The 20,331-nt window shown below is 42.1% G+C and overlaps 1 protein-coding gene across 1 annotated transcript in view; it reads right to left on the bottom strand.

The window, feature by feature from the left end:
- KCNMB2 (potassium calcium-activated channel subfamily M regulatory beta subunit 2) overlaps positions 1–20,331 on the bottom strand; it is a 438,205-nt gene that overhangs the window by 132,564 nt on the left and 285,310 nt on the right. The gene's annotated exons all lie outside the window — the stretch shown is intronic.

Here is a 20,331-nt window from a genome sequence, read left to right as displayed (position 1 = left end):
AATTTTACAGATCACTGGATTAGCATTCTGTAATAATACAAGTTTATTGTATTTCACAAGGAAGATATATGACCCCGTCTTAAAGGACGTCTGTCAGCAGATTTGTACCTATGAAACTGGCAATGTGGGCATTGCCATTATATCTAGAGGCTCTGCTCTCTCTGCAACTACTGCGACTTCACCACTTTGACAATGACAGGCAGTGTAAACATCATGGGCCAGATTTATCATTACAATATTTCCCTGAGTGGAATTTTGCCCCTCGCAGTTCTATTGCGGTTATTTGACGCTTTGGCGCAGAGACTGAGTGTTGGTCATACGCTTATTTGTATATGTGGTATATGTATCTTATATGATTTTTAGGGGTATGTTCTTAATATTTTAACATAATAAAGTGTATTATCACTGTTACCGCTTTTTGGTTCCCTTTTGAGTGTGCCCCCCCCATACTTGCTACATTTACACTTTCCTACCGGTCCTGAGGGTGGGACCTGGGGGTGAGCACCTTTTCCATATAGAGAGAGGGTGAGCCGCTGTATTTCTTTTCTTCTCTATTTACAGATTTATCATGACTCTGACAGCTCACTCCACTTTCACATATGGTTAAAGTCAGTTTTAGCCAAGTCAGATTTATGATCGGCCCTTTAAGACTGTAATAAATGTGGTTTGACGGTTGCAGTTTATCAGTCAGTAAGCAGCTTTACAAAAGTCGCACGTCCTTATGAAAAAGTCGCACGTCCTTATGAAAAAGTCGCATGTTCTATTAAAAAGTCTCATAAGATAAGCATGGTCCTCACTGGAGTGAAATTGCACATTTTTTTTTAGACTTTTTAAATAGTCGCAAATTTGTGCGCAGTTTTAGCGATTGCGCAAAAAATTACGACTTTTTCACTCCATTATTCTGACTTGAGCTAATGATAAATCTGGCCCCATGAGTCTGACACCTGGCCCTATCTGTGAAAGTCAATCAAAATGCTGAGGGTGCAGCAGTTGCAGAGAGAGCAGAGCCTCTAGGAGTGACGCTAATGCCCCAGTTGCTCCTAGAAGCTAATTTGCATATATTAAAACATCATTCTTCTCAGCAATGTGGGCACATATGAACATGGGACCAACACGGATGCCTTCAGCTGCCAAGCGCACATGTAACAGGTCAGCCAGTTTCATAGGTACAAATCTGCTGACAGATGCCCTTTAAAGCAATTCATGCTTTCAGCCATTATCAATTCCTGTGGCACCATGTGCAAAAACCTTTTGGTGTACACAGTAAAGTAATGCTTTCAAATTCTGGGACAAAACGTCATCAAATCGTACGCAATAGCGCTGTGCTTTCTGTTGGGTTATTGCATAGGTTATTATAGGGACCATTTACATGTTTATACTGTATAAAGATGTTTTATCCCCCCTCAGCCTTTGCTTCTCTACATTAAGCACATTTAGTTTTGATAACTTTTGTTCATAACTTGTTGTCCCATGCCTCATATTAACCTGATCGCTATTCTTTGTACACTCTCTACCTCTAAGATATCTTTTTATGAACTGGTACTCAAAATTGAACTGTATACTCAGAATGATGTCCCACTAGTACTAGTGCTTAATGTAGGGTAAAAATAAGACGTTTTCTAATCTAGATTTCATTTGTTTTCTAATACTAGCTTTTGATGCAACAGGTTATAAATAGCATATTTATTTTTTTGCACCAAATGTATAATTTTACACTTATCAACCTTAAACCTCATCTACTTTACCATTTTGCTGCCCATTTGGAGTTTATCTCAGTAACCCTTTAAGGATCGGACTTGGACTGCATTATACCAACAACACTAGAGTGCTTTATGTCATCTGAGAATAAAGAGAGAGTGTAGAGAACAGCCTGTCAGATGCAAATGGCATGCCTGCCAGCTTCATTTTATTTGTTTTTACAACATTCACTGTGCACTACAAATGACATGACAACCTTATTCTGCAGGCAAATACGACTATGGAGATACTGTATGATTTTTGTTATGTTTGAATACATAAGCATCTACAGAACTTCCTGTCAAGCTGTGCCTCGGGCATGACTTTTCAGGCGGTTTGCTATGACAGCACTGGGAGTCTTCACAAGTCACCAGTTTGTGACAGCAACTGATCAAAGCCCCGCGATTTTCACCTCCTCCCTCTCACTGCTCAGATGCTGCAGTCAATAGTGACTGTAGCATTTGAGGAGTTAAACAAAATAATCGGGATCTGAGTTTTCTCTGATCCCAGTGATTGCAGTCAGGTGCTGGCTGTATTAGACAGCTGGCACCTGCTGTCTATGGAGTAGGATCACCGTGTGACTTATCCATCATGGGTCATTAAAGGGAACCTGTCATCAACCTTATGCTGCCCATACTAACGGCAGAATAAAGTAGAGACAGGTGAGTTGATTTCAGTGGTCTGTCATTTATAAGTTAAAAGTTGGTGGTTGCCGAGAATCAACATCACAATCATTGCAGCCTGGGCCTGGAAAAGAGTCACTGCCACCTGAGAAGAGTCCTGGTTATTCATGAATTCCTGCTCTTCTGCCCACCTGCTGATGACTGACCGTCTTCTACCTAGTTTTCTTCCTTTCTCTCTAGAAGAGAACTGCCAACCATCAGCAGATGGGTCAGAGAGCAGGAGATTATGGATAACCAGGACTCTTCTCAGGTAGATTTGACTCTATTCAAGGCCTGTACTGCAATGATTATGATGCTGGTTCTCAGCAACCATTGACTTTTAGCTCATAAGTGACAAACCGCTGACATCAGCATTTCTGTCACTATTTTATGCTGCCCTCAGTGAGGTCAGCATAAAGTTGATGACAGTTTCCCTTTAAGGGTTTAAGAGTCAGTGTGCTGGTCTGTTTGCTGATGTACATTTTTCTTAGTAAAGATTCCTGGGGTACTCCACTTATAACATTGGTCTAGTTTGAATTTGACCTGTTTATGACTGTTCTTTGAAGACTTTTAGCCACTGTGTAAACCAATGGATCTTAGTTATCAAGTATATTACAGTACATCCACTGACAGCCCCTTGTTTAGGTTCCTGATTACTACTTAATGAAAAAATGCTGGTTATGGGTGACAATATCATTACCTAGAACACACTGTTCAACATGATTTATTTAGAGCAATTTTTTAGCTATAGAAGCTAAAGGGGCTCCCCGAGACAGGGAACCTCTTTTGATATTGACAGGCAGGGCTATAGAAGTAAAAAATCCACTTACCTACCACCAGTACTCTCGCTCCATTGCCAAGTATACTTCTCCTCCTGATGGACTGGAAGTGGGACTTAATGTCTGCATGCACATTACCACTGTTAACCAAGTGGCCTCAGTGGTGGCAGCAATCATGTGCCATACCTGCATATGTCACTGGACATTGATTGGCTAGCAGCAGTGATACATGTTTAAACAACATGCTACACTTCAGGTCTAGCAAAGACCAGAAGGGAAGAAACCAGAGAGCCAGTTTCAGCCTGATTTTTGAAGATGCTTCCTGCTCTTGGAAATCATTAAAATAATTTAAATTGACCCGCCTATAATTGTTGGGCTTTGTCCTTGAACCTTGTTTATATATGGAGGTAACATTAGCTTTTTGACAATCTAGTAATACCATACCTTAAAGGTAACCTGTCATGTTGAACATGGTGTTTGAGCTGCAGGCTGCATGTTATAAGGGACCTGAACACAGCGTGTCATAGAGCAAGAGGACCTGAACACAGTGTGTCATAGAGCAAGAGGACCTGCACACAGCGTGTCATAGAGCAAGAGGACCTGCACACAGCGTGTCATAGAGCAAGAGGACCTGCACACAGCGTGTCATAGAGCAAGAGGACCTGCACACAGGGTGTCAAAGAGCAAGAGGACCTGCACACAGCATGTCATAGAGCAAGAGGACCTGCACACAGCGTGTCATAGAGCAAGAGGACCTGCACACAGGGTGTCAAAGAGCAAGAGGACCTGCACACAGCGTGTCATAGAGCAAGAGGACCTGCACACAGCGTGTCATAGAGCAAGAGGACCTGAGCAAACTGATATATATATATATATATATAATTGTTTGGGAAAAGATTCAATATTACCTGTATTTTATTCATTTCAATTTTTACTCATTCTGGACTTTGAAGTCAAGGAGGTGGTCTTGTCAGTGATTGACAGCTCTCTCTGTATACGCAGTCATATAGGGAAGCCTGTTAATCACTGATAGGATCACCTCCTTCACTTCTAATTCCAGAATCAGCAGGAATTTAAATGTATAAATTCCAAGTTTTACTAAATCTTTTTCCACAAAACTATGTATCAATCTGCTCAGCTCCTTATGCTCATGTTGCAAATAGCTTTTATTGCATTTTAATGGTAACAGGTTGCCTTTAACATCCACATTGTTCATGAATTATACCCAGACAACTTTGTCAGTTACAGTTCCCTCATAACACTGTCAGCTACAGTAACTCCATAACAGGGACTGCCACAGTACCTACATAACAGCCACAGTTGACCCATAATAGCAAACTTGCTGCAATAACAGTAATAGTCACAGTGCTCCTAAAAGATAGACAGATCAGTGCCCACATACCCCATAAATGCAAATATGTAACAGTGATGGGTACTGTGCATTTACAGTACCAGCTTCCATAGCAATACAAAACACATTGACACCATAACAGTCATGGCGCTTGCATAGCCAATAAAACAGCCACAAAGTTCCCAATATAGCGTCAGTTCTTGCATAGTAACAATGATGAATGCGTAAAATATAATGGCCATGGTGCTCCCGGGTGTGCAAAAACCTAAACTGCATCTCTGGAGTCTGATAGGCCCCTCCTTAGGCCTCCTGCACACAACCGTATCTGTTTTGCGGTCCTCAAATCATGGATCCACAAAACAGAGATGTGGTCCATGTACATCCTATAATTTTTGAAGGACCCACTGTAAAAAAGCCTATTCTTTTCCACAAAATGACAAGAATAGGGTGGGCCTGCAGCGTCCCACTACGTGTGTGTGGGCACTGCTTAAAAGCACTTTTTACCTTGTCAATTGCATTATGTTGTATTGTGGTACTTTGTATTGATGTATCTGCAAAATCCCTGGTACCAGGCAGATTAGGTGTATTTTATACATCCCACCACTAGATGGGGATAAAACTTAGGTCATATATATATATATATATATATATATATACCTAGGTCAGGCCTAGTTAGTCAGTTGAGACCAGGATTGAGTTGAGATTAGGCAGTTGGAAAAATGTAGTTAGAGATGAGAGCAGATTTGAGGAAGTCAGATTAGATTAGTGGGAGAGAATGTAGAGTGAAGACTCCATGACACAGATTAGTGAGTGGAGCCAACTTCGCTAGGAGGTGACACTTAAGATGTGAGGCGCAAAATAGCGTTTTCCTTCTGTGGCCGGACTATAGACTTGCATCCCTGACCAGTAGGAGAAGAGTTTGCCTCCCTGGAATAGAAACAAGCTTCCTAAGGAATCATTGGTGATAAGAGCCATTATTGAGGGCCACAGACACCTTTGCATGGTGGAGGATTTATAGCTTCTGGCAGCCACACCATACTTCTGAGAGACAGTTGAGTTTTCCTGTCCAAATGTTCAGCTTGTAGGGAAAGAACAAGGAATAGGATCCAGCACATCAATAGGAACCCACAGCTCCAATTCAAACCTGAAAAGCCTAGAAACAGTGGATTTGCAGAATCAACTCTGTTAATATCAAGAGACTGCATTTTTGTACTGCTGCAACCAAAGTCATTAAAAGTAAAAGTTGTGAGTTGCATCTTACCACTGTCTACCTCATTATTACTACTATTGGTTGTACCACCATTAACGGTACTGGCGTCACGACAAAAAACATCAAGGGACTCAGCCGCAACAAGCACCCTAAGCACCCCTAACATCAAGGGCACCTCAACCACCATCTTGGCTGATGCTTTCCTACTACAGAGCGTGCCCCGGAGGATTTCGTGCTGTCCACCTCAACACTGTGCTGCCAGCCCAGGGAGGCTTTCTGCTAACCGTGAGTAAACTGATGAACTGTGTGTTATTATTTGGCCCCTCATCGGTCCACCGTGCACCTCACATGTTGCCCCTGCGCTACTGGCTGGCTGCAGGCCGGGCCACATGGATGCAGACTGCACATGGATGACACTGTTGTTTTTTTTCGTGGACCCTGTAAGGGATGTCTCTCTCAAGCAGGGTGGTGATGACAGATTCCATCTCGGACAGTGGGGTTCAAGTCCAAATGGTCCTTTATTCTCGCACTTCAGCACCAGCACAAACAAACATAAACCAAAATAAACAACGGGCTCTACCTAATACATGTGTCGTCACTATCTCACCTATAGAGCGCTGTTCACAAACAGGGTATCAGTTTCCGACACTCAGCAGGTCAGCTCATCAGGTACAGTCCCACAAAAGGGGGAGATCCGGCTTCACACAGCCTCGTGGCCCCTCAGTCCTCCTGGCTGAGACCACACAAACCCTATGCAGGCTTCCCCCTCTCTAGGGTCACTTCCTCTCCCCTGGACTCCTACACTGAGGGTTGCTTTATCCCTCAGTGATTACAGCCAGCTGGCCTCACCTGTGGTGAAATAGGGGTGTGGACTGAAATATCCACCCGCTCTGAACCTCTATTACGTATGAGGCCTGTCACTGCCTCACAACCCATGGAAATTAATGGGTCTATGTGCGATCAGCAAAAAATACGGTCATGTGCATGAGGCCTTACAATGGAAAAATTCCTGGACGTTCCAAGACACTAAGCAAGACTTTTCCAATAGTAGACCACATATTTACCAACCAAGTGAAGTCTTACCATTTGTATAAGTATAAATGTTGCAATTTTCTAGTTATGAAATTCCTGGAAATAATATTTAAGACTGACATAAAAGAATCACACTAGTCTGAAGTGCCGTGTGTTACCTGACTTTACCCAACATTTAACAATCGTGCTGACACAATGAAACCTAAATTTGATCGTCACAATCCTTATTGTTGGCTGACATTTCTGTGGAGAGCACTGCAGGTATGAACATATAAATGTGAGGGAAATGACTTAATTACATGTTTATACTGCTAAATTATATAATAGTCAAAGTGGCTTGTTTGTCAAATATTTGAGCTTATTCTGCTAGAAGAGTAGACCATGTTGATGAATGCAGAGCAGCTGATGAATGTTTGGTTATTTTAGAAAACAAAAAATAGCTGGGACAAACATGAATATATGGAAGACATTTTGAATTATTTTGGACGATAATGCTTACATATTCTTTTTGCAGGTAAATATTATGTAAAAAATGGCAATAGTATTGTTTAAAAGAAAAAATAATTTAATCAGTACTCTCTGTTGCCCCTGTGCTGATGCGCCTGATCCTCTACTGCTCTCTGCTTCTGGGTCCAGCAATGATGTTTCAACACAGAGGCATGTGATCTCTGCATCTATTCACTGGCTGTGGCAGGTCACCGCTGTAGCCTGTGATTGGCTGAAGTGATCACATGCTTCTGTGTTGAAAGTAACTTGGAACCAAAAGTTATGAAGAAAGAAGGAGACCTCGCGGGCGCTGCTTGCTGAAGAAGCTTTCAACTGTGTAGTCTTGGTATATCCATATATTTGTGTAGAATAGCAATGCATTTCGGGGGTGGTGCAGCCCCTTCCTCAGGCATCATGTTGGAACGTCATTATTGGGCCAGGAAGCAAAAAGTTGCAGGGGGACATACAGCAGCGGTACAGGAGTGGCGGGGGAATCGAAGAGGTGAATACCGCTTTTTAAAATTTTAATCTGTATAATATCATTTAAAGGGGCTCTACTCTAAGCATGCTCTTTGCAATATACAGTCTGCTACAATACTGTATGAGTATGATTTTGATAGCTAATTTTGAGGGCTACAGCAGAGTTCAAGAAGAAGGTGGACCAGAAGGATAAACAGCATGGAAAAGCTACCAACGTGGGAAATGTAATGTACATACAGAACCTTCAATACTTTATTGCACATATATTGCAATAATACGTAATTTGATTAATTAATTTAATTCCATATCCACTGCATAGTGTTACTTTTTGTGGGATAACGCCTTTAACCACCTCCAGACCGCCTAACGCAGGATCGCGTTCCGCAGGTGGCAGCCCTGCGCAGAGTCACGCATATATGCGTCATCTCGCAAGACGCGAGATTTCCTGTGAACGCGCGCACACAAGCGCGCGCGCTCACAGGAACGGAAGGTAAGAGAGTGGATCTCCAGCCTGCCAGCGGCGATCGATCGCTGGCAGGCTGAAGATGTGATTTTTTTAACCCCTAACAGGTATATTAGACGCTGTTTTGATAACAGCGTCTAATATACCTGCTACCTGGTCCTCTGGTGGTCCCCTTTGTTTGGATCGACCACCAGAGGACACAGGTAGCTCAGTAATATGTTGCACCAAGCACTACACTACACTACACTCCCCCCCTTGTCACTTATTAACCCCTTATTTACCCTTGATCACCCTTGATCACCCCTGATCACCCCATATAGACTCCCTGATCACCCCCCTGTCATTGATCACCCCCCTGTAAAGCTCCATTCAGACGTCCGCATGATTTTTACGGATCCACTGATAGATGGATCGGATCCGCAAAACGCATACGGACGTCTGAATGGAGCCTTACAGGGGGGTGATCAATGACTGTGGTGATCACCCCATATAGACTCCCTGATCACCCCCCTGTCATTGATCACCCCCCTGTAAAGCTCCATTCAGACGTCCGCATGATTTTTACGGATCCACTGATAGATGGATCGGATCCGCAAAACGCATACGGACGTCTGAATGGAGCCTTACAGGGGCGTGATCAATGACTGTGGTGATCACCCCATATAGACTCCCTGATCACTCCCCTGTCATTGATTACCCCCCTGTAAAGCTCCATTCAGATGTCCGCATGATTTTTACGGATCCACTGATAGATGGATCGGATCCGCAAAACGCATACGGACGTCTGAATGGAGCCTTACAGGGGCGTGATCAATGACTGTGGTGATCACCCCATATAGACTCCCTGATCACCCCCCTGTCATTGATTACCCCCCTGTCATTGATCACCCCCCTGTAAAGCTCCATTCAGATGTCCGCATGATTTTTACGGATTCACTGATAGATGGATCGGATCCGCAAAATGCATACGGACGTCTGAATGGAGCCTTACAGGGGCGTGATCAATGACTGTGGTGATCACCCCATATAGACTCCCTGATCACCCCCCTGTCATTGATTACCCCCCTGTAAAGCTCCATTCAGACGTCCGCATGATTTTTATCGATCCACTGATAGATGGATCGGATCCGCAAAACGCATACGGACGTCTGAATGGAGCCTTACAGGGGCGTGATCAATGACTGTGGTGATCACCCCATATAGACTCCCTGATCACCCCCCTGTCATTGATTACCCCCCTGTCATTGATCACCCCCCTGTAAAGCTCCATTCAGATGTCCGCATGATTTTTACGGATCCACTGATAGATGGATCGGATCCGCAAAACGCATACGGATGTCTGAATGGAGCCTTACAGGGGCGTGATCAATGACTGTGGTGATCACCCCATATAGACTCCCTGATCACCCCCCTGTCATTGATTACCCCCCTGTCATTGATCACCCCCCTGTAAAGCTCCATTCAGATGTCCGCATGATTTTTACGGATCCACTGATAGATGGATCGGATCCGCAAAACACATACAGGCGTCTCCCTGGAGCCTTCCGGGGGGGTGATCACCCCATATAGACTCCCTGATCACCCCCCTGTCATTGATCATTTCCCCTGTCATTGATCACCCCCCCTGTCAGGCTGCATTCAGATGTCCGTATGATTTTTACGGATCCACGGATACATGGATCGGATCCGCAAAACACATACGGACATCTGAATGGAGCCTTATAGGGGGGTGATCAATGACAGGGGGGTGATCACCCCATATAGACTCCCTGATCACCCCCCTGTCATTGATCACCCCCCTGTCATTGATCACCCCTCTGTCATTGATCACCCCTCTGTAAGGCTCCATTCAGACATTTTTTTGGCCCAAGTTAGCGGAAATTATTATTTTTTTCTTACAAAGTCTCATATTCCACTAACTTGTGTCAAAAAATTAACTCTCACATGAACTCACCATACCCCTCATGGAATCAAAATGCGTAAAATTTTTTAGACATTTATATTCCAGACTTCTTCTCACGCTTTAGGGCCCCTAGAATACCAGGGCAGTATAAATACCCCACATGTGACCCCATTTCGGAAAGAAGACACCCCCAGGTATTCCGTGAGGGGCATATTGAGTCCATGAAAGATTGAAATTTTTGTCCCAAGTTAGCGGAAAGGGAGACTTTGTGAGAAAAAAATAAATAAAATCAATTTCCGCTAACTTGTGCCAAAAAAAATAAATTTCTATGAACTCGCCATGCCCCTCATTGAATACCTTGGGGTGTCTTCTTTCCAAAATGGGGTCATATGTGGGGTATTTATACTGCCCTGGCATTTTAGGGGCCCCAAAGCGTGAGAAGAAGTCTGGGATCTAAATGTCTAAAAATGCCCTCATAAAAGGAATGTGGGCCCCTTTGCCCACATAGGCTGCAAAAAAATTTGTCACACATGTGGTATCTCCGTATTCAGGAGAAGTTGGGGAATGTGTTTTGGGGTGTCATTTTACATATACCCATGCTGGGTGAGAGAAATATGTTGGCAAAAGACAACTTTTCCCATTTTTTTATACAAAGTTGGCATTTGACCAAGATATTTATCTCACCCAGCATGGGTATATGTAAAATGACACCCCAAAACACATTCCCCAACTTTTCCTGAATACGGAGATACCACATGTGTGACACTTTTTTGCAGCCTAGGTGGGCAAAGGGGCCCACATTCCAACGAGCACCTTTCGGATTTCACTGGCCATTTTTTACAGAATTTGATTTCAAACTCCTTACCACACATTTGGGCCCCTAGAATGCCAGGGCAGTATAACTACCCCACAAGTGACCCCATTTTGGAAAGAAGACACCCCAAGGTATTCCGTGAGGGGCATGGCGAGTTCCTAGAATTTTTTATTTTTTGTCACAAGTTAGTGGAAAATGATGATTTTTTTTTTTTCTTACAAAGTCTCATATTCCACTAACTTGTGACAAAAAATAAAAACTTCCATGAACTCACTATGCCCATCAGCGAATACCTTGGGGTGTCTTCTTTCCAAAATTGGGTCACTTGTGGGGTAGTTATACTGCCCTGGCATTCTAGGGGCCCAAATGTGTGGTAAGGAGTTTGAAATCAAATTCTGTAAAAAATGACCAGTGAAATCCGAAAGGTGCTCTTTGGAATATGGGCCCCTTTGCCCACCTAGGCTGCAAAAAAGTGCCACACATGTAGTATCTCTGTATTTAGGAGAAGTTGGGGAATGTGTTTTGGGGTGTCATTTTACATATACCCATGCTGGGTGAGAGAAATATGTTGGCAAAAGACAACTTTTCCCATTTTTTTATACAAAGTTGGCATTTGACCAAGATATTTATCTCACCCAGCATGGGTATATGTAAAATGACACCCCAAAACACATTCCCCAACTTCTCCTAAATACGGAGATACCACATGTGTGACACTTTTTTGCAGCCTAGGTGGGCAAAGGGGCCCACATTCCAAAGAGCACCTTTTGGATTTCACCGGCCATTTATTACAGAATTTGATTTCAAACTCCTTACCACACATTTGGGCCCCTAGAATGCCAGGGCAGTATAACTACCCCACAAGTGACCCCATTTTGGAAAGAAGACACCCCAAGGTATTCGCTGATGGGCATAGTGAGTTCATGGAAGTTTTTATTTTTTGTCACAAGTTAGTGGAATATGAGACTTTGTAAGAAAAAAAAAAAAAAATCATCATTTTCCGCTAACTTGTGAAAAAAAATAAAAAGTTCTATGAACTCACTATACCCATCAGCGAATACCTTAGGGTGTCTACTTTCCGAAATGGGGTCATTTGTGGGGTGTTTGTACTGTCTGGCCATTGTAGAACCTCAGGAAACATGACAGGTGCTCAGAAAGTCAGAGCTGCTTCAAAAAGCGGAAATTCACATTTTTGTACCATAGTTTGTAAACGCTATAACTTTTACCCAAACCATTTTTTTTTTACCCAAACATTTTTTTTTATCAAAGACATGTAGAACAATAAATTTAGAGCAAAATTTATATATGGATGTCGTTTTTTTAGCAAAATTTTACAACTGAAAGTGAAAAATGTCATTTTTTTGCAAAAAAATCGTTAAATTTCGATTAATAACAAAAAAAGTAAAAATGTCAGCAGCAATGAAATACCACCAAATGAAAGCTCTATTAGTGAGAAGAAAAGGAGGTAAAATTCATTTGGGTGGTAAGTTGCATGACCGAGCAATAAACGGTGAAAGTAGTGTAGTGCAGAAGTGTAAAAAGTGGCCTGGTCTTTCAGGGTGTTTAAGCCATAGGGGCTGAGGTGGTTAAGGCGGCTATTATATTTCATCATCTGGAGGCATAGGTCAATTGTAATACCATTAGCAAGCTATTCTTGAAGTAGCTTCCTTATTGGTTTGTCTGTGCCACCCATTGCTACATTTCGTATTCTTGTTTGGCAGCATAAACATCTTAATTGCGTTTTAGTTGACACAATTCTTCTTTGATTTTTACTTCTGCAAGACTGTGGCTCTCTTTTTTGATCTTTCAATGTAGCTACATTCTCCTGCTTTGTTTCTTCACAGGCAACTTGCTTTCAAGACTAGGAACATAGGGCACATGCTTTACTGGTATCTTTCTGGAGGTAACCAACTCCTATGTCATATACTGTACTGACCACTGGTTAAGAAAACTCTGAGTTTCTTTGGTAAAAGTTATAGAAGCTTTTGTCATTACCAATATGACCTGCATGCTTTGCTGCTACAGTATGCCTGTACTACTCATAAATGCAGCTTCAAAACATGGTGTTGCCTTCTTCAGTTACTGGATTGTACTTTTGGTAAGCTTTTTCAGCTGATTCATTCTAGCTTTCCAAACTCTGCAGTCTGCCTTAAAGGGGTTTTCCAAGACTTTACTATCCTCTGTATCCTCTGAATTACTAAGGTGATATGTGACTACGTCTTGACCACCAGGTGGCCAGGAAACAGCAGAACGGGTCAGTGCTTTGCCGTATTAGAAGCTCCCAGTCCCATGGCAGTGTGGGGGCTATAGAAACAGCATATCACAGTAAGCTGTTTCTGGACAGTCATATACATAGTAAAGTTATTTTTGCAATGAAAACAATAATAAAATAGTATCCCAGTATATGTTCTCACCCCCTGGAGTTAAGACACTTGTATGTCAGTGTTCAGATGCCATCTTGAATTTTAAACTTCAGCCTATGTACCTTCTCTTCCTCTATGCTATGCTAAGAATCTCTACCTGCTGGGAAGAAAATCTAATTATCCCCTCCTTCTATATTCTCATAACTAAATAAAGAGGCCGTAAGTATGCGGTCAGGAAGGCTGAACTTTCATCATCTTCATTATAACGGGAGCTGTCTTATCAATAACTGTGATGGGAGCTTATGGCCCTCTGTGGAATAGTCAATACAATTAATCTCATAGGAAGTTCTGGCCCCTTTATAAGGGACACACAGATCCCCATAAACTCAAATAATAAAGTGTGTCACCAAAATCTGGTTCAAAAAGTTGCCATGTAATGGTCCCAGTGTGATATTTAGAGTTAGAGCATTAAGAAATAGAACAGATAAGAGACGGACACATGGCAACACATGTTATTTTCCCTTTAAACTGACACTAACAGCCTATTTTAATTTTTGCATAAAATGGGCAACTGGTAGTGTTGGTCGAGCACCAAAGTGCTTGTGTGCTCTGGTGCTCGAGTAGAACACTTCCCGATGCTCGGGTGCTCTACAGAGCACCTGAGCACAATGGAAGTCAATAGGGGAACCTGAGCATTAAACCAGGCACCCCCTGCTATGAAGAGGGGAGGGTGTCGGGACTTTAGTTCGACTTAGGAGTCCCTGCTCTGATTCCATATATAGCTATGTCCATATATAGAGTCAATGCTTGGGGACACCCAGTGTATTTAAATCTAATTTACCCTCTATTTCTGAAAAGTTTCTGGCAGGATTCAAACTCACAACCTTCTACATTACAGCCAAGAATCTTAACCACTACACTATAAAGCTGCATGGCCAGTTACTTAAAAAAAATAAAATAAAAAAAATATGAGACTTCTGCTGTATAGTACACTGCTTGTCCCAAAAAAAAGTCACCACCTGGATTTAACTAAGCAAATAGTTATGAGCCTCCTATTGGATAGTTACTGCATGGGCGATTATCTTTCAGATGGCAACAAGTTATCTAACCCCAACTGATGCAATGAGTTGCTTCTCATTTCTTAAATAACCATGTTGAAAGACACATCTCGTGGTCGTGGAAAAGATGTTAGTCTATTTGAGAAGGGTCAAATCATTGGCATGCATCAAGCAGAGAAAACATCTAAGGAGATTGTAGAAACTACACAAATTGGGTTAAGAACTGTCCAACACATTATTAAAAGCTGGAAGGATATTGGTTACCGATCATATTCAAGGAAGAAATGTGGCGGGAAAAAAAATCCTGAATGATGGTGATCGGCGATCACTTAAACGTTTGGTGAAATCAAATCGAAGAAAAACAACAGTAGAACTCAGGGCTATGTTTAATAGTGAAAGTAAGATCATTTCCACACGCACAATGTGAAGGGAACTCAAGGGATTGGGACTGAACAGCTGTGTAGCCATAAGAAAACCACTAATCAGTCAGGCAAACCAGAAAAAAAGGCTTCAATTTGCTAGAGAGCATAAAGATTGGACTCTGGAGCAATGGAAGAAGGTCATGTGGTCTGATGAGTCCAGATTTACCCTGTTCCAGAGTGATGGGCGCATCAGGGTAAGAAGAGAGGCAGATGAAGTGATGCACCCATCATGCCTAATGCCTACTGTACAAGCCTGTGGGGGCAGTGCTATGATCTGGGGTTGCTGCAGTTGGTCAGGTCTAGGTTCAGCAACAGTATGTGCTCCAAGAATGAGGTCAGCTGACTACCTGAACATACTGAATGACCAGGTTATTCCATCAATGGATTTGTTCTTCCTTGATGATACGGGCATATTCCAAGATGACAATGCCAGGATTCATCGGGCTAAAATTGTGAAAGAGTGTTTCAGGGAGCCTCAGACATCATTTTCCCACATGGATTGGCCACCACAGAGTCCAGACCTTAACCCCATTTTTTTATTTTTTTTGTGGCGACAGGCAGTGTATATACAGTACAGACCAAAAGTTTGGACACACCTTCTCATTCAAAGAGTTTTCTTTATTTTCATGACTATGAAGGCATCAAAACTATGAATTAACACATGTGGAATTATATACATAACAAACAAGTGGGAAACAACTGAAAATATGTCATATTCTAGGTTCTTCAAAGTAGCCACCTTTTGCTTTGATTACTGCTTTGCACACTCTTGGCATTATCTTGATGAGCTTCAAGAGGTAGTCCCCTGAAATGGTTTTCACTTCACAGGTGTGCCCTGTCAGGTTTAATAAGTGGGATTTCTTGCCTTATAAATGGGGTTGGGACCATCAGTTGCGTTGAGGAGAAGTCAGGTGGATACACAGCTGATAGTCCTACTGAATAGACTGTTAGAATTTGTATTATGGCAAGAAAAAAGCAGCTAAGTAAAGAAAAACTAGTGGCTATCATTACTTTAAGAAATGAAGGTCAATCAGTCAGCCGAAAAATTGGGAAAACTTTGAAAGTAAGGGCTATTTGACCATGAAGGAGAGTGATGGGGTGCTGCGCCAGATGACCTGGCCTCCACAGTCACCGGACCTGAACCCAATCGAGATGGTTTGGGGTGAGCTGGACCGCAGAGTGAAGGCAAAAGGGCCAACAAGTGCTAAGCATCTCTGGGAACTCCTTCAAGACTGTTGGAAGACCATTTCAGGGGGCTACCTCTTGAAGCTCATCAAGAGAATGCCAAGAGTGTGCAAAGCAGTAATCAAAGCAAAAGGTGGCTACTTTGAAGAACCTAGAATATGACATATTTTCAGTTGTTTCACACTTGTTTGTTATGTATATAATTCCACATGTGTTAATTCATAGTTTTGATGCCTTCATAGTCATGAAAATAAAGAAAACTCTTTGAATGAGAAGGTGTGTCCAAACTTTTGGTCTGTACTGTATATATTTACATATATTATTATCTATTTAGAATATATAATATATTATAATATACAGTATGTAAATATATTATGGCTAAAACATCAGTAGTAGTTTCCCACACATTCTGCATTCATATATATCAGAAGTATGATTTTATCTATCTATATATACATATTTTTTACAATTACTGAAAAAAATAAAAAATATTACATTTTTATTTAGCCTATATTTCTGACGGGATTCAAACTCACAGCCTTCTACATTACAGCCTAATACGTTAACCACTACACTGTAGAGCTGCATGTCCAGTTACTTTAAGAAAAAAAAAAAAAAAAGAGACTTCTGCTGTATAGGAATACTTACATTAGTTAGTATAGTTAGTAACTGACCATGTCGCTCTATAATGTAGTGGTTATTATTCTGGGCTGTAATGTAGAAGGTTGTGAGTTTGAATCCTGCCAGAAACTTTCCAGAAATAGAGGCTAAATTAGATTTAAATACAATGGCTCGAGCACACGCGAAATTTGGCCTAGCATAGCGATGCTCGAGCTGAACTGGTGTTCAGCTGGGCATGCTTGCCCAACACTAGCAAATGGTTTTCTAGTTATAATTTTTTGAAGTCACTTCATGTCCTGGCTCTTAACGTCCTCCTTTGTTTGAACCTTTAAACACAGCAAACAGCCTCACTTGACTATTTTACTGTGGTCAGAGAAAGTCAAACTGTTGTGACTCAGTTAGAGTATCACATATTGCACTCATATGTTTAATGGCCTACTGATGCCTCTTAATATGTGAGATGCATCTCTGGCCCTCCATGCACCAGAAACTGAAATATACGCCAGCCGCTATAATTTACTCCAGTTTAGTTTAGTATAGTAAAAGTGGGAAACTCCACCCCTTTTATAGCTAGTACAGAAAAGTTGCGAGAAGCACAATAATTGGCAAATTATGGCGTAAATATGGTGTGCACCATAACTTGTGACTTTTTAATACCACAAAAGTGGCACTGATAAATTTTCTCCAATGTGTTTAATATGGATGGGCAAAAAAAAGTGGTAGGTGATATACTTCAGTAGAGAATTGTGGGGCATAATAAAAAAGAGCACATGGAAGGAAAAATGCAAATATAGGTAATTTGTACAGGTTATATTGCCACATAAATGTAATTTAAAGAAAACTAAGGTCAAACAAATAAATAAAAGTGTGTAAAAAATGTCCTATAATTTACTTCATTACTTTATATGGTTGCTTATGAAATATAAAGACATTGATAGCATAATGCTAGGTTGGGGTCTAAACGCAGTAACCACGCCCCCCATCCCCCATCCCCCCATCCCACTCTGTTATAACAACTAGCCATCAGTAAAAAGCCATAAGACCTCTTAAAAGAGCTGAGCTAATTCCTAGTGCTGCTGCTACTTCATTATAGTGATTGAGATATGATTGGATTACGTTCACCTCAAAACACTTATCACTGAACAGTAGAACGTTTGTGTGTGTACATATTTAAAATGTTAAACTTTATTAATACACCTTAAAAAAATGGAACGAGAGTGAATTCCTATGCAAAATAATGTTCACAATAAGGGTTATCCCTTGTATAGCTATAAATGCAACAATTGGCACCAATTCCGGTCAGAGTGTACTCCCACCCCTATCACTTTATGTGGGGTGCATAGAGGAGGTAACTCTGCCAAAATTTAGCTTGCAAGGTGATAAACCCCTATCAATTGTAGAGCATCCACCAATTTAATGACGTGATGCATCCACAAATAAATAAAGAAAGAACCGAGCACAGGGCGGACAAAACTATTTGCAGGGAGAGGAGTGCGCAGAAATGCTTAATACAGTGTTCAACAAAAGCGTTGGTGCACGCTCACACTGTGTAGCCTCTAAATTCACCCCCAAATCCTCCTATTAGCTCCCCTAGTAATGTCGCCCTCACACCTAGCAGCTACAGTCTGTATATGCCTATGTATCGCCCAACGCGTTTCTTTAGGGTAAATCATCAGGAGCTAAGGGCTTAGACAGACAACACTGACAAACAAACAAACAACGCTGCCCCTCTCACATGTGGAGGCGGCAATGTCGGCGCTAGGATGGTTCTTTATTTATTTGTGGATGCATCACGTCATTAAATTGGTGGATGCTCTACAATTGATAGGGGTTTATCACCTTGCAAGCTAAATTTTGGCAGAGTTACCTCCTCTATGCACCCCACATAAAGTGATAGGGGTGGGAGTACACTCTGACCGGAATTGGTGCCAATTGTTGCATTTATAGCTATACAAGGGATAACCCTTATTGTGAACATTATTTTGCATAGGAATTCACTCTCGTTCCATTTTTTTAAGGTGTATTAATAAAGTTTAACATTTTAAATATATACACACACAAACGTTCTACTGTTCAGTGATAAGTACTTCATTATAGCAATCTTCAGGGGTCACAACAGGTGCACTACCAAATAACTTTTATTCAGTTATGGGCTAGAAGTGTCTCCTAGGACTTCCTTCATTTGTGAAGTCTCTTGAGTTAATTGGCAATCCCTCCATCTCCTCTTGTTTGATGTCTCCTGGAAAATACGTTACAGTAGACATCTTTCAAGAATGAAGAGGAGGGGATTGGGAAGGGCTGTAATGATTACTGTGAGGAATACCACCCCTCGTGCCCGCTTGCTGTCAACTACGTAAAACTCACGAGACGCGGTATGGTCCCTGGTTACCAAGATGTGAATTTACGCCCTCCTGGAGGAGCATGTAAGGTCAGCTTGGTACAGTTTACACAGACACCTCCTGTCCACACGGGCACAGCGAGGCAACAAGCTGAGAGAGCCTTTTCACTTCGGCAGCGAAACAGCGCCTTCTCAGACCGGGTAATCTGCCACCAGCTTCTCGTTTGATATAAGCCCGATACACTATCGGGATTATGTAGGGTGAGAAACCACCCCGCGGTAGCTTATAACAGGCCCAAACACGGACGTGGGGATTTGTGATCGAGATACAAGACAGCACAAGATTAAATTATATATTTAATCGCCTTAAGGGCACACTAGATAACACAATATACATTAAGAATATATACAGTGGTCTGAGGTTACAAATACAGGTAATATGGTACAAACAGGATTACACAGAGTACAAGTCAGTTACCGGGTAGATGAATGTCACTCTGCTGTATTCACATGGAGGGCAGTGATGTCAGCTGGTTTCCAGGTCTCTCCAAACACATTTGCACGATGTGACCCCCTTTCAGAAAAAAGACCCGCCCGCTTGCTGGCACAAGCCTTTTAAACTGTAGCCGGCCCCTCCTCTGGCAAGTGTCCACTCCCCCCTCTTCTGGGCTGGCATTAAATGACCCACAAAACACTTTAGGGTTTATAGCTCCAGACCAGAATGTCAAAGGGAGGTGGTTCCGGGCCCAATTGATCCTCCTGGATTCCGGCTACAACTAGAGTCCAAACATGGTGCCGCTATGTTGTTTCTGTGGGGAGGTATGTATATCTCCCTTCCCTGGCATCCCACTATCAAACTAAGACCATGGGCATGTTCATCGTGGCCACCGGGACACACATATGTATCCGGTTTGCACCTTATAAATCACCGGTCCATGCTGTCTGCTAGATTCGATTGAACTGGGGAATGGCTTAGACCCTCTGCAGGGAGGTTTTCCTGCAGGATCCGTGCTGTCTGAATGGAGGTGTGAAATGTAACCAAATGTGGCTTGATAGGAGTTTTCTGCTATCTGGCTCCGACTTTGAAGAAGGGCACTCCTGTGGAGTTTACTACCTCTGCTATCTTTCAGCAAATGGTGGAGGTGAGGACATGGCTGACAGTTAATATTAATCCATATTCCTTACAATAACTAAGGACACCGCACTTGAAGGAACAACCAGCGGACTTAGGCCTCTTTCACACATTAGTGAATCATGGATGTGTGGTGTTCGTGGTCTCCACACTGACTTTAAAGAGAACCTGTTGCATAGAACATGGTGCCTGAGATGCAGACAGCATGTTATAGAGCAGGAGGAGCTGAGCAGATTGATATATAGTTTTATAGGAAAAGATTCACTAAAACTTAAATTTCATTAATTTAAATTCC

Source organism: Bufo bufo, chromosome 4 (assembly GCF_905171765.1).
Source record: "Bufo bufo chromosome 4, aBufBuf1.1, whole genome shotgun sequence".
Classification (NCBI taxonomy): Eukaryota; Metazoa; Chordata; class Amphibia; order Anura; family Bufonidae; genus Bufo; species Bufo bufo.
This window is presented reverse-complemented; position numbering and strand designations above follow the sequence as displayed.